General features: G+C 35.1%; 1 protein-coding gene across 1 annotated transcript in view; it reads right to left on the reverse strand.

Annotated features, from left to right (window-relative positions):
- The window catches only part of LOC306845392 (microtubule-associated serine/threonine-protein kinase 2-like), a gene marked incomplete at its 5' end in the record, with an annotated part of 129,825 nt that overhangs the window by 96,629 nt on the left and 20,276 nt on the right, over nt 1-12,920 (reverse strand). The gene's annotated exons all lie outside the window — the stretch shown is intronic.

Here is a 12,920-nt window from a genome sequence, read left to right on the forward strand (position 1 = left end):
CACCAATGTGTCCCTGAGCAAGACACTTAACCCCTAGTTGCTCCAGAGGCGTGCGACCTCTGACATATATAGCAATTGTAAGTCGCTTTGGATAAAAGCGTCAGCTAAATGAATAAATGTAAATGTATTCAATTTATGGGTTTTCTACACATTTAAGCATAATCAAGCTAAATGCAAAGGAAATAGACTAGGCAGTTTCATTTTTAAAGGCAACACATAATAATAAAAGAAAATACAACAAAGTTTTGCCTTGGCACAGCAGAACAATCAATAAGAAAAAGTGTGTTTTGACATGTGTCAAAAAAACAAAACAAAAAAAAACATCATGAGGTGTCTATAAATTATCATCCCAAGCCAGACACCTGCAACGGTTATTCTGTTGTCCTATATTTTGCTATCAGTACATTAACAAGCCACAAAAAGATAACAGCAATATGAAGCTGTCATCAGCACAAAAATTATGGCAGGACAACAGAACAATCAAATTTAAGAGGTAAGAAATATAGACCCAAACTGCCAGCCAAATAAATTTCTCTAAAGACGCCTGCAGATTCATTCATATTCCCTGTGTTCTTTGTCAGGATGGGAAACAGACGTTGCCATGGAAATCTGGCAGGAACTCTGCGCTGGTCACATCCTCTCTGTGGTGTCACGAAATTCCAGAAACATCTGGAAGGCCTGTTTGTATCAAACGTGCAGCGCTCATAAAACCACACCACAAGGCCTAAAAAGTAAAAAGCCTCAAAGCAAACAAACGTCAATGTTGTCACTAACTCACACACACACAGAGAGAGAGTGAGTGAAACAACAAACCAAATGCAATCCTACCAGTGACCACTGGAGACACAAGAAAAAAAATGACCCTGAAAGAATACAAAGGGTTGTAAACAAGTTTCACAATCACACTCAAATTCATTCACTACTGTTCAAAAATTGCTGTTTTATTTAAAAACTATTATTTTGCTAGTACACTTTAAATTGATCAAAAGGGACAGTAAAGGCAATTATAATGTTTTTATTTAAAACATATGCTGTCCTTTTGCACTTTGTATTCATCAGTGAATGCTGAAAATAAATGCATCACAGTTTCCACAAAAATACTAAGCAGCACAGCTGTTTTCACCATTGATAATATTAAGAAAGCATCAAATCAGCATAATAGAATAATTTCTGAAAAATCATGTGAAACTTCAGACTGAAGTAATGGCTGCTATTGCCATTACAGGAATAACATACATTTCACAATATAAGCAAAATAGTACATTAAGGAACACATTTTTTACTTCACACCACAAACACAATACTTTGCATCCCTTACCTTGCGCATGTTTGATTGCTCTTTCTTTGTTTTTAATTTATAGACACAAAGGTTCAGACAGGTCATTCAGTGGCACCAATTATCACTTATGCTATTCTTAAGATTGCTACATCTATCATATGCTCTCAGCTCCTAAAGTGCAGCTAAATTTACAGCCAACACCATCCATTTCTCCAACCGGCTATAGCCCAGGTGAGCAAGTGCACACTCCATCAATGACAGGCTGGACGATGCAGCCGTTGTTAAGTCCTGCCTGAGAGGACAGCATTGTGTGGCATGGGGGGTTGGGTGAGCATGACATCAGTGTGGAGTCCCGAGGCTAATCAGCTGAAGATCAGGGACACAGGTGAACACACGTGAGAAACAAGCCTGGGAGGGACACACTCACCTGCCTAGGGATATGCATTGCACACTTAAATTTTAACTCCGTTTTGATGGCCCGAGCAAGCAGCACTTGAGTCAATGGATCATTACTATGTTTGGAAAGAATGGAAGAATGTGAAATAACTAGTACTTTAACTGACAGCTGTATATAATAAAAAAAAAAAACACTCAAGAATGTTTGCGCATGGCTAATAATAACTACTGTGTAGAAAGCAGAAAGTGCACTTAAAAGGTATCATTCACACAAAGACAACAAGTCACCCTTGTGCTGTTCAAAAACCATATGACTTCCTTCTGTTTTTCTCTGAAAATCTTCCCCCTCCAGCGCAGCTCTCAACTATAATTTGCTTCTGCACAGGGTTAATATTAACTAAATCTAAACCATAAAAATCACTTTCACTGACAAACAATAACTGGAATAAAATATAAAAAAAAAACCTTAAACATTTAATTTTAGCTAAAGCTACAGTGCTAAAATAAATAAAACTAAAACTAAAAAAGACATAAAAATACGACAACATGGTTCTGCAACCATATAAAGGAGAGTAAATGAATATAGTTGTTTGCACCAGAATCACTGGTTCGGTCAGTCGTGTTTTGACTGAGCATGAAAGAGAAAACTACACAGTTAACTCATGACCTCAGAATCTAGAGGCCTTAATGACTCTCCAGTGAACACTGTATGTTTATACCCAGCTCACGTTGCACACTTGTAGCAGGGCTAATTTCACTTCCCCAGATGTTTTTCCAGAGGTCTCCTCTAATCAATCTCTCCAGCCCACTCTCACATCCAGGCATTTCTCTCCACTTAGACCCAATCAGACTGACTGATGGTAGCTCACTGCTCATGACTAAGAATGGATCAACAGTCTAGTGAAGAAAGATCACTGATCACTGGTAAAAGACAAGGGAAATGCATTGACTAATCACTGGAGATGACTGATTGGGTTTGACCTTATTTACAATTTTTTTTAACTGAATGGACTGAATGCAAGGGAGGATATGACATCGGAGGATCAGCAAGACAAAAAAGGGCTGAGAAATCACATTAGAATGGCAGAGGTATATCAATAGTTCAGGGAGACTATTATTTTGTGAGGCCAACAAGTAGCTCAATGCATATAACATAATATCATATCATATAGCACCAGTTTTTTTATTTTATATTTGCATAATGTTATATTATACTTTAATATTATATTATAAATATATAGTAAATTAAATATATAATATAAAATGAAATTTTTCTCTATATTATAATAATTTTATTATATTACATTATATATATTTTATAATATAATTATAATTTAACTTTGTAGTTTATATATATATATATATATATATATATATATATATATATATATATATATATATATATATATATATATATATATTTTTTTTTTTTTTTTTTTTTTTTTTATTAAATTATTTAACTTTGAAAGAAATGTGTATGCCCCTCTAAGCTTAATTTAAAAAATTAAGCTGAGCTTTAATTGGGTAACACTGAAAAAAAAAAAGTTTCTTCCTAAATTTGTCATTTAAAAGCACCACCACTACAGCCATACACATGCAGACAGAACTGTGAAATGTGACTGTCTGTAAAAGAAAGAAAAAAGACACAGACTGCCCTTGGTCAGGATGTGATGGATAAGAGTCGTCACTGTGCAGTCACATAAGGTCAGTGCTCAGCACTGTAGAACCACAGAAGAAAAAAAAAAAAAGTGTCTGAGCTGCAGCTTGCATATGAAACATAACGTTACAAGTAGCACACAGTGATTATTGAACAAAGACACATTTAACACTCTGACTTAAAAAGACTCTGGAGGAAGTGTCTAGGCAGAGGGAAGTCTGGGCATCTCTGCTTAGACTGCTGCCCCCGCAACCCGGCCCCGGATAAGCGGAAGAAGATGGATGGATGGATGGACGTACAGAGCTAAACTGCAAGCCAACTCCCAAGCCAACTGCAAACCTAACAGAACTAATCGGTTAGATCCTGTAATGTCACACTCCAGTGCCATGCCACCAGCAGCAGGACCTTTGCCCCATAGAAGCTGGGATTATAGAGCAGTGAGGACCTTCACTTCAGGGTCCAAGCGTAATGTTGCCATGCTTTAGTTGGTTTACAGAAAACCCAGAGCTAACCCACAGACAAAACAGTGCAAAACAGCCAACGTTAACACAAGAGTAACTCAATCAGGAGCAAGAATCTCCACAGAGAGAATGCTTAAAATCAGATCTCAGAGATATACTTTCAACACCTATGTTTGCAGACTCGGTTTAAAATTATTGATTGTGTTAGGCTGCTCGCAGAAGCATGACTGCTGACAAACAAAGCTGAGGTGTTGACTTGGGGGATGGAGGTGGGGGGGGGAGCACCTGCATCCCAGTCTTGCAGTAATCCTACTTAATAGTCACACAGCATTTTTTAATTAAGACACTAGATTAATTCAAATCCCCAGCAAGGACACAAAACTAAATAAAACAAAACAATAAAAAAACAATAAAATAAAATACAAAACAAAATAAAATAAAATAGAAGCCAAGGAGCCCGTTTCTTACGTCTAAAAGCAGTTTTGATATCTACTGTTGCAGAGAATAGACGTAGTCATACCAGCCAGCCCTTACTCACATTATTGCTCGAAGTCGTCATGTCTGACTTTCTAACCAAACAAAGCACTAGTTTGAAAGTGCCACAAGGGAAATTAACCTACAAATGGCTTATCCATAATTGTAACTGTCCATGAAACTGGTATAGGGGAAAGTATTTTAGCACAGAAAACACAAACCATTAACCAATGAAAGTAAGCTTGCGTGATGGCTTATTCACCTGCTAAGATTATTCTAGTAGCAAACTTTTGTTTCCAACCAAGCAATGAAAGAAATGGTGAAAAATAATAAAGTTAAAGTTGAGCCCTGCCTTAAAGAGTTTTGCTTCATACTCTGATCAATAAGAGTCAATAACAATGAATTGCATGAGAGAAAAATGTCTTGTGCCTTGATTTCAATAAAGTATAGATAATAATTCAAGGCAACTACAACTGCTAATGAACATGTTTAAAACATTTTCCTCCATTAACCTCCATTTTTGTCAGGTGTCATTGTGCAGCTCACTGGGTTCATAGCATCAGTGTGTTTGGGTTCAACATTGACTCATAAACTGTAATGAAATACAGGTTTATATCTGTAATCCATCAGTTCTGGCAGGGCATTTTCAAATCTAAACATTTGTGTCCAAGTGTGATTCACTCTTGCTTCAAGACAATTCAGGCTTTTTCTTTCCACCCACTCTGCTATCTAACTCCTGGTTCCACCCTGTGGAGAAAACACTGTTCTTATGAATACCAATGACAAAACAGACTGCAACCAGCTCTGCACTATACTCAGACACACAGGGGCCACTTTCTGTAACAACTTCTCTTTGAACAAACAGCAAATAGGACAGACAACGACAAATAGATGAGTAATGGCCAAGGAGCTATCAGAAGTCTGGCTGTAATTCCCAAATTTATGGCAATTAGCCTTTAAGAATAAGTAAAAAATGATAAATGATTTCCCTCATACAGCTGGAATAGTCCAACAACCTCCTGCTACATCCACACATCCACCAGTCAGAGCAGCACCCGCTGCGGTACACAAAACAGCTCATAAAACCAGTCAATCCCTCAGGAACACCAACATAAACACACTCACTCCGCCGGGCAGCCTGCCATGCCGTGGTCTAAGAGCTACTGGCCTTTCTGTTTGCCCAAGCAGGTGAGGTGTGCTATATACCAGATCAGAGTCCACAACCAGAGCCTAAACACTTCAAATAGAAGATAGCTGCTATTTATTTTCTACATGATGTCAGCAGCAATTCATGCCAAGCAGAAGAGATTTTATTATAGATAAGACTTCTCCAAATTTTATGTTTATTTTTGTCCCAATCAACTGCTTCTTCCAACTTAGTTCCTACTTACACATCTATTTAAATCTATTACTCAGACCTTACTATTATAGCACAACCCATTGATTTTATATAAATTTTATATAAATATAAGTATCTAGGGGTCAGAAGGGGAAGTAACAATATACATGCATTGTCTCAAAAAATAAAAATAAAGTACAACCCACAAGAGACACTATGAAATAAACATTTAGCATGGTTATCTGGAAACTTGGATTTCTGAGTCAACTCCTTTCAAGACATGAGTAAAATGGGTGAGTAAAAAAAAGGCCATTTATTTTCCAGAGGGTGGAAAATGGTCACATAAAGCTAAATTACAAATATTTTTGGTGCAAGAACCTTATAAGACATTATAAGAGGACCTTAAATGAAAACTAAAATAATAAAACGCCTTTGTGATACTACCTGATTCATTTTTCCACTCAGAAGAAATATAAAACTGTACAAATGCAGCACGTCCTCAACAGTGAAAAATGAATGATCGAGAACAATCAAAACTGCCATGGTGCTGAAAATTAAACCTTTGTGGAAGGAACTAAAACCAAGGAAAAATACATTCTGAAAAAAGATGGAACTTATGCAAACAAATATGGCTTCAGCCAGTTCCTCTACTTTCTATTCTCTCATTCTTCACTTATCCAGACACAAAATTGAAAAGAAGGGAAAAAATTTTTTTTTACTCTGATGACTTGGACAATCCTTAATCATCTCCAGCAGACCCGAGTACGTAATCCTATAATCCTCAATCTAATCCTCTCTGTTTCAACTTCCCAATGAGATGTGACTTATCGACGTTTGCGTGTGTCCATGTTTAGCGTGTAATGCCTACTGTACATGTGCACACAGCCAGAAACACAATGTCCCATTAGTCAGTTTGTAGTCTATGTGCTGATGTCTTCCAGATGTGCTCAAGGTATCCAGGGTCTGCTGAATGAAAGAGTGGATGTTTGTGCACTAACTCCATGGGAACGACAGGATGATGTTCTCATACGCTGGGGCTGAGCCAGGGTGTCGGCCCGACTAGCCAGCTGGGATGGCCTTGAGAAGTCATTCAAGAAAAGCTTGATACTAGCATTAACGTGGATATGTGAGAAACAGGTCAAACTGTACTTGAAAGTGGCAATGTCTTTGACGGCTGTGCTGTACAACATACACTATTGTTCAAAAGTATGAGGTCAATAAGTTTTTTTTTTTGAGAAGAAACTAAAAATCAATAGTCAGCAGGCCTGGGTACATTACTAAAAAACTGTAGTCCATTACTGATTCCAATTACATGAAAAAATTGTAGTTAGTACAATTAACGTAAGCTATTACATTACACATTTTACGGTCATCAGACATTTTTGATTACTTTTAGATTACTTTTAAGTCGTTTATCACAATGATTTAAATAGGCTTCGATTAATTGCACAGCCCTACATTAAACATTACATTATGTCAAGGTTTCCCAAACTGGAGTTCGTAAATTAATTGATTACGGATACATGCTTTGGTCTCACCCCTAATCAATAAAAAGTAACTGTAGTCTGATTACAAGTATTTTAAAATGTAATTTAATCTAACAAGTACATAATTTTTGGAATCTGATTATATAATCCAGATTACATGTAATCAGTTACTACCCAATTCTGATAGTCAGCAAAGATGCATTAAATTGATCAAATGTGACAGTAAAGACTATTACATTGCTACAAAAGTTTTAGATTTTTTTCATTCGAAATAAATGCTTTTTTCATTAAAGAATGAAAAAAAGAAAAATTCACAAAAATATTAAACAGCACCCATTTATAACATTGATAATAAGAAGAAATGTTTCTTGAACACCAAATCAGCATATTAGAACTATTTAAATTATTGTAATTTTTTTCAACAATATTTTTACTGTATTTTGATTAAATAAATGCAGCCTTTTGGGGCATAATAGACTTACTTCTTACCAACCCCAAAAAGCAGTGTACATAAAACTATTACTATAAATTCATCAATAAGAAAAATTATTAATTTGCTTATCTTTTTTTCTGTAGTTCATTTGACTGTTAAGGTCAATGAGCAACTCTGGACACTTTGTACTAGAGTAATTTGGCAGAGTTAGTCTTCTGTGGGAACTGTGCACAAACTAACATTAAGTCAAAAAACTAAAATTCCCCTTACAGTTCCTGGTTTCATAATTTCACAATATGATGCCTGCATCCAATTGTGTTAAATGAAACCACTGAATGTGCAAACACCTGGAGTATTACTGATATGTTTTCTCACTTCTAATCTAATGTTTCCATTTTCACAAAATGTATATGGTTGCACCCACAGCTTTTATGCATCCGTTACTTCACTTCCTGTAGTGATAAATGTGCAGTTATTATATTAGCATGGCACACATAATACTCAATAATGCTCTCTCAAGAGGCCATGTAGATGATATTTCATTTCATTTATTTAATCAAGGACAATGCACATTAATAATACATACAATATGTAAAATGCACCAGATTTAGCCAACACTGGCTAATTTTCATCCGTAGTCCCTTTTGGCAGGTTGATGTTAAGGACAGGAAGAAAATATAAACAAAAAATATTAACACACCAAATTAAGAACAAGAAGAAAATATGAAAGCAGAAGAAAAAATAAATAAATAAATAAAAAATAAACTAAGACTATTGAAACAGAATTACAGACTACCATACCATATCCATAAATCACTATAAATGATCATAATTTTGATGAGTCAATAACCATATTTTCAGCTTTTTCGAGAAACCAGTGTCCTGTTAAATGTTTTAATTCTTTCTGCTCTACTGGGAGTCTATTCCGCTCATGTGTTCCTCTAAAAGCAAAAGATAATTGACTAAAGGTAGTTCTTCTTAATGGCACATTACAACCACCTCTAATACCGGCACGTGTATTGCCTACCTGTTATCTGATCTATATAATCCTTAATCCTTATAGGTGGAGCAAAACCGTTTAAGAATTAATAAATCAAATTGAATCAAATGTTCCCAACTCAAAATAGAAAACTTAGTTAATATGCTACAATGGTGAAAACTGTTTGGTTTTTTATCCAAGACCTTAAGAGTTAGTTTATAAATAATTTCAACTGGTTTAAGAAAATACATATTTGTTTGAGTCCAGGTAGTCATGCAATATGTGATATGAGTAATAAATCACTGAATTCTTGAACAGAACTGCTGCTTCATTGGTCAAACTATTTCTAATAAATCTGAAATTTGCTCAATTAAATTTTGCTATATTTACCACTTTCTTCACATTTTTTAAAAGAAAGTTGAGAATCCAGTAGATGTTTTTGTTCCTGGACAAATACATCTGCTTTCACATCATAATCTGGCCTTTTAGTAAAAAAACATACAAACAGTTTTTCTGACATTAAGATGTAAACGTGAATTGATAAGCCATTGTGCAACTTGATTCATAGTGTCAGTCAATTTCTGTGAAGCCTGTTGTTGAATTTTTGCATGTACATATAACACAACATCATCCGCATAAATTGACAAAACATACATTTGGTAAATTATTTACATACATACTAAACAATAATGGGCCTAATATAGAACCTTGCGGAACTCCAATATTATAATCCAAGTAATCTGATGTAGCATTTATAACCCGTACACACTGTTTTCTATTTTCTAAATAAGATTTAAACCTCATAACAGCCTCAGTTGAAAAATTTAAATTTAATAACCGGGAAAGTAAAATCTCGTGATCTACAATTTCAAAAGCTTTCTTAAAATCCAGGAATACAGCACCAACTACTCCTCCTTTATCCATCAAAGATTTTATATTTCCCAACATAACACAATTTGCCGTTTCTGTAGAATATTATTTTCTAAAACTGAATTGCATAGGATAAAGGGAAAAGACACTATTATCGAGATATGAGATTATTTGCTCCGCTACCCATTTTTCAGCTGCTTTCGACATTACAGGGAGAATACTTATTGGTCTATAATTACTCATTTCTGTATAGCTTCTAGGGCTGTGTATTGGCAAGAATCTGGCGATACGATACGTATCACGATACAGGGGTTGCGATACGATATATTGCAATACATTGTGATACTGTAAGCAAGGTGATATATTGGGATATTTCTTATTTTAGGAATAGGATATATATTTTTTAGGAAAGCTGTCATTAACAATACACCACCATATGCAAACCTTAGCAAAAAATAAATAAATAATAGTTTAACCAGAACACACTGCAGAACACACTGGGATCTGCATTTGCAATAATCAGTCCTTACAACATTCAACATTATTGAACCACTTTTTGTGCAGTACAAGTAAAGGGGGAAATATTCAAGTGCTTGCATGATTCTTTAGTTAAATGTATGTATAAAATGTATTTTATAAAAAGATAAAAATATATATTTATAGACTCTACTTTAAAGTTTCACAGTTTAAGTTTACAATTGTGACATGCAATGGCATAACATTTGATCTGAACAAAAAATTAATATCTGCTTAATGAAAAATAAAGTGCTTGCAGGATTCCTAAAGAAAACAAAACAATTGTAAAACAATCAAATAAATACAGATGTTAAGCATTCTCAGAACTTTTCAACTTGGATTTCACAGGTTTTTCAGTTTGTATTTATGTTCCGCGTGGAATCGCCGAGACTGCGACGCGAGCACCGCCCCAACTGCACAAAACGCCCCTGAATTACGAGAGAAAGCTGCAGCTGCGCGGCGACTCTACCGCCCCCCGCACAAAGGCTCTTCAACGCGGAATGTGGCAAGCGGCAGAACCGAGGTTGCGCTCGCGCCGCGGTACCGGGGCGGACATTACCGCAAAAGCCCAAATGGTGCCACACTTCAGCTTTGTACATCGAAACGAGAACTGGAAAAATTCTTTCATCCTCCATTACTGGCAGCGAACTATATTAACACTAACATTAGTGGAGTGCCCTGATGCTAGTATTTCCTGTCACTGTTTAAGTTCAGAGATGAAGACTAGCGGTCGGGATATGAACTCAAAACGAAACAACTGCCATGAATCTTGTATGATTTTTTTTTTTTTTTTTTTCGATATTCCGTTTTGGAGAATCGATACAGTATCGCCAAACAAAATATCGCGATACTCACATGTATCAATATTTTCTTACACCCCTAATAGCTTCCAGATTTATGAACAGGAGTAATTACTCCAAATTTCCATGCCGAGGGAAAAATTCCTTGTGTTATCGATAGATTGATAATCTGAGTTCGAGGTCCGGTAAATAATTCTTTGTGTTTTTAAAAAAAAATAGTATCTAATCCATATTTATCTTTAGCTGTTGAATTTTTAAGTGAACTAATTATTCTATCAACTTCTCTATTTGACACCTGTTTAAGAGTAAACTTGGAAAAGACACCATCCATCAATGCAATGCATGGAATATCCGGACAAATAGACTTAGTAAGAACCCTTATTACATCTATAAAATAATTATTAAAAGTATTTGCTATCATAGCATGATCGCTAATTCATTTTCCTTCTAACTGTAGTTCTATATTTCTCATTTCTGATTTTTTTATGTTTTCCTGTTAAATTTCTCAGATTTTCCCATATCAATTTAGTATTTCCTTTTCCCTGCTCTATTATAGAAATATAAAAATTTGCTTTTGCTTTTCTAATCTTATTTGTTACTCTATTTCTTAATTTATTAAAATTTTGCTTCTCGCATTCCATCTTAGATTTTAAAAACTTTCAATGCGTTATCTCTTTGTTTCATAAGTGACCAAATATTTTAAATTAACCAAGGTAGGCAATTTTTCTTCCTTGGTATACTTTTAACTTGTCTCATAAAACTATTCACAATAGTTTGAATAACATCCATTAGAACATTTGTATCCCTTTCAACACAATTTTGAGAAAAATGTTCTTAACACTTTATATCTTCTAATGCCCTTGGTTTAAATCATTTTTTGGCATTCTAAAATTCCATGTTTTTCTATTCATAGTCTGATGGCTAAACCTCTTCTTTGTCAGTTTTCTTACTACCAAAGTTAAATTATGGTCTGACAATCCTGTAATCATATTAAAAGTCTTAAGTACGTAATCAGGTTTATTTGTAAAAATTAAATCAATTTGTGTTTCAGACGATCTAGTTAATTCTTGTGGGTCCTTTTACAAGCTGCTTCAAATCAAAGTTACTGGTTATATTTTTCAATTTCTTCCTTCCTGTTTTATCTGGCCAATTTACATTTAGGTCTTCAAGTAGAATAACTTCTTTGGTAAAATCACAATTTAAGAAGCTTATATAATTTATCATAAAATTCATTTTTTGCCGAAGGTGGCCGATAGACTGCTATAAATATAAAAGACATTTATGGACATTTTAAGTGTAGTTGGAAGAAAATGTGTTTTATAATTAAATGATTAAATTCAACGCAGCTCTAGAATTCAGTCTATGATATTATCTGACTTTTGTGTTCGGTTGTTTCTCACACAATTTAGCTCTAAATTCCTTTTCTGAATAAAACTCATTGTCAAAGAATGCCAACTGTACAAAAATCTGTCAACCATGATTGCCCAGGGCTTCACCTCTGAACTGTGAAAGAACTCTCATCAGAGCTTAAACTGCTAGGCACATGAGTAATGGTGCAGCAGTGCTTCTGCTATTCTGTTAAGTAATTGCGTGTTACACATTGTAACATGACTCTGCCAGTTCTCCAGTTGAACCTCACCACCCTCTAACTTCCAAAGCCAAAACAAACCAATAATGCTGCGTGCAATGGAGAAGTGAGAAGACAGACATTGAGCCAAGACCTGAATGTGAATTGGAAGATTGGAATTCTGACTTATTCAAAACAAAACCAGGCTTATTATTAGGCCACTGCCTTGTAACGCAGGCCAAGTTTCTTTGGACCAGTTCTCTATGAGCGGAGGTCTTGAATAATGGAAGTTTATGGAACCTTTACTGATTATTACATAAATGTCTGTTTGTCTCACAAAACTTCACAGAACAACCAAACAAAAGGAAAATTGTTTATAAGTGTTTTCTTGCCATACTAATTAAAAGAACACAGATGGTGTAAATCTGTTTCAGAGCGGTTTAAAAAATATTATTATCCATTAAAGTAGCCAAACTTGACAATTTATACTGCATGAGCCAGTGTTAAAGCATAAAATGGTGCATTTTTAAGAATTTTTCTTATATTTATAATAAAATATGTTTGCATATTCCTACATGTTCAATGCAGTGTTTCCCCTGCCATTATCTTAGGAGGGCAGCCTGCCCTCCCAACGGCCCCCCCGCCCCCCTTGAAGGTCAAGT

The sequence above is a fragment of the Barbus barbus genome (genome assembly GCF_936440315.1).
Source record: "Barbus barbus genome assembly, chromosome: 25".
Classification (NCBI taxonomy): Eukaryota; Metazoa; Chordata; class Actinopteri; order Cypriniformes; family Cyprinidae; genus Barbus; species Barbus barbus.